We start from the raw sequence: 3,641 nt of genomic DNA, 5'->3' as shown, positions 1-3,641 counted from the left end.
CATGAACTGTTGATGGGAAAGTAAATTGGTGCAGCCACCATGAAAAACAGTTTAGAGGTTTTTCAAAAAATTAAAAGCAGGTCTATCATAGTGGTTCAACAATTCCACTTCTGGGTATGTATCTAAATGTATCCAAAGGAAATGAGAACAGGACATCTAAGATATATCTGCACTCCCATGTTCATTATACCATTATTCACATTAGCTAAGATATGGAAACAACCAAAGTGTTTGTCAACAGTTGAATGGATAAAGAAGATGTGATATATATATATGACATATCACAATATATTCACTATATATTCACAATATCACTATATATATATTCACACACACAATGAAATATTATTCAGCCATGAGAAAGAGGAAACTTTGCCATTTGAGACAACATGAATGGAATTTGAGAACATTATGCTTAGTGAAATAAGACAGAGAATAAGTACTCCATGGCATCACTTGTATGTTTAATCTAAAAAAAAAAGGTCAAACTCATAGAAACATAATAGAAAAATAGTTGCCAGGGGCTGGGAGTAGGGGAAATGGGGATAAATTGGTAAAAGTGTACAAATCAGCTGTAAAATGAATGAGGTCTGAGGGTCTAATGAATAACATGATGATTATAACTGTCAACTCTATATTATATAATTGAAATTTGCTAAGAAATTTGCTAAATGTTCTCACCAAAAACACAATAATACAAATTAAAAAATAATAATAAATAAATATGTGAGAAGGTGAATATGTCAGTTAACCAGAAGGGGGGGGGCATCCTTATACAATGTATACATATGACAAATCACCATGATAGACACTTTAAACATCTTACAATTTTATTCGTCAATAAAGGAGAAATTTTTTAAAAAGTAAAAATGAAACAAGCACACACAATAATTTGATGGAAATTTAAAATAAAATGCACAAAATCTAATAATCCAATTTTTAAGGCACTTCTGCCTCTTTCTAATGTTGTAACACAAGTAGAAAAACTTATTGTATTTTAAATTGATTTTTGTTATGAAAGATTTTAAACATGAGAGCCAAGGAAAACCTAATAAAAAATACCTGTATAATAATAATAAATTTTAAGCTACATCAAATATATATGTAATTTTCGTCATATATATATTTTGGCTGTGTTGGATCTTTGTTGCTGCACACGGGCCTTCTCTAGTTGCGGCAAGCAGGGCCTACTCTTCATTGTGGTGCACAGGCTTCTCATTGCAGTGGCTTCTCTTGTTGTGGAGCACGGGCTCTAGGAGTGCGGGCTTCAGTAGTTGCAGCATGCTGGCTCACCAGTTGTGACTCACAGGCTCTAGAGAGCAGGCTTAGTTGTTGTGGCGCATGGGCTTAGCTGCTCTGCGGCATGTGGGATCTTCCCAGACCAGGGATTGAGCCTGTGTCCCCTGCATTGGCAGGTGGATTCCTAACCACTGAACTACCCGGGAAGTCCCTGTCATATATTTTTAACCAAATGAAAACTAAAGCTATAAGCAAGGACACTAAAGCCACCTATGGAATACTTTTAAATAAGTTATTCACCTCCCCCCTTAGACATAACAGTTTTCTTAATTTGTATCATTATTCTCATATATGTGTACCACATACTTGCACATTCATAAATGATATACATTATTGATTTTTAAAATTTTTATATAAATGATACCTTTTTGGCATATATCTTTAACTCATTCATTTTAACTCCAGTATAATACAGTGACTTAATATCCCTCAATTTATTTATCCCTTGTCGTCTTAGTGGATATATAAAGTTTTTCCGAGTATTCCTAATTATGAACAAAACTGTAATCAATACTCATATATTTCTCTCCATGAGCACTTTAGAATAAGCCTGGTGGTAGAATTGCTATGTAGTGTGGTACACTTCACAGTTTTGTCAATTTATATTTCACCACTATATAGGAGAGTTATTTGATTTCCATACCCTCACTTGGTAGAGTCTGTCTTAATTTTTTCAATCTGATGTGTATGAATATTATATTATCTCATTTTATATTATTTTATATTATATTATCTCAATATTATATTATCTCATTTTAATTTTCATTTGCCTGGTTCTGAGCTTCTATAATGAGATGGATCATCTTTTCATATTTTTTATTGTTATTCAGGTTTTCCTTTTTATGAATTGTTATCCTTATTCTTTGATATATTTTTCTGTTGAATTTTATCTTAAATTGATTGGCTTGAACACTTTTTTTTTTAAGTCCAGTTAGCTCAGAGTTTATTTACACTAAGAGAAAAAGGTCATAATGTTTTCATGCAGTGCATACTTCATTCTTTAAATAACAATTGTGACAAATAAAAGAAAGAATTAGGAATGCTGTACTTGTGATCCATACAAAACACCAACATTTTGGGTTGTATATAATTTAAAGAAATGTCTCAAACACTTTTCAAAATACTGTAGTAGCCAATACATAGAGGCATGCCTTAGGTGGCCATAGGAATGCAGTTTAGAAAATAAAGCAAAAATTCACACTGTAACTACTCAATTTCTTCAAAAATCACTGAGCAAGAAAAGCAACAATGAACTTCCATACTGATTTTACATAACTTCTATACAGTACCTTGACTTAAATCCAAGAGCAAAAGTTAAGACTCTCCTCCTCTATTTTTGGTAAACAACTGCATGGTAAACTTAGATGACTTTTCCCCCAGTTTTATCTGGGAGTGGCCTTTTAAATTTTTATGTAAAAGAGGAAAGGTTTGGCACTTTTATACTAATGTCACCAAAGTTTATATTTCTTGAGATCTCAGGAAGATTCATATTCTTTACAGCTGATACAGCACAGGCTGGAGCTCCTGCTAAGCCAGCCGCAGATTTCTCCAGTTTGGTTTGTGCATCAATTTGTGTAACAATCTCATTCATGTTCGTCTCCAATACCATTCTCCCCATCACCATTTCTGCAAAGATATTGTGAACATTGTCTACGTGGAAAATTAAATCCAGTTAACAGACGTTTTCAAAACACTTGTCTAATGGTTCCACAAAAAATTGAATTAGATCTAAAATGACAAGTTCACTTTCTGAAGAATTCTCACAGAAGACAAAATATAACGTTGCATAATGTCTATAAATCAGTTTGTTGTCAGATCCTCCAATTAATGATCCTCCTTCTAGGAAATTACAAACATTTTCATCTCTCTTAGGTACCAAATGGAATGTCTCCCTGATGATTTGCTGTTGTGTATCTTCACTGTAGGGTTGGTAGAACATGGAGAGCCACGGCTTCCCGTCGTTGTTAAAGATGAGGATTGCCTTGATCATGGCTGAGCCTGGCCAACTGGGTGGGAGCTGGGGCTAGGATGGGGGCAGATGCGTGAGCCTCGCCTCAGGATCTTGCTAGTGATCCTTCCCCACCTGCCCCATCCCACACCCCTTGAACACTTTTCAAATACTAATTTTTTTCAGTCATATATACGTATGTATATATATGATATAAAAATAAATACTACATCTTCCTAATTTGTCACTTATTTAATTTTATATAGGGTTACTTTATTTATATAGAACTTTAAAATCATCATGTAATGAAAGTGTCATTTTTTTCTTTATGGATATTATTATTTTTAAGTTTTGTAACTAAGAAATCTTTTCCTACCTCAAAGTCATAAAGATA

General features: G+C 33.4%; 1 pseudogene; it reads right to left on the bottom strand.

Annotated features, from left to right (window-relative positions):
* Positions 1 to 2,707: 2,707 nt before the first annotated feature.
* LOC131758818 (AP-3 complex subunit sigma-1 pseudogene) lies at positions 2,708 to 3,375 on the bottom strand (annotated as a pseudogene).
* Positions 3,376 to 3,641: the final 266 nt, after the last annotated feature.

Source organism: Kogia breviceps, chromosome 6 (genome assembly GCF_026419965.1).
Source record: "Kogia breviceps isolate mKogBre1 chromosome 6, mKogBre1 haplotype 1, whole genome shotgun sequence".
NCBI classification, from domain to species: Eukaryota; Metazoa; Chordata; class Mammalia; order Artiodactyla; family Physeteridae; genus Kogia; species Kogia breviceps.
The sequence above is the reverse complement of the archived record's forward strand: the minus strand, read 5'-3'. Positions and strand labels throughout refer to the sequence as shown.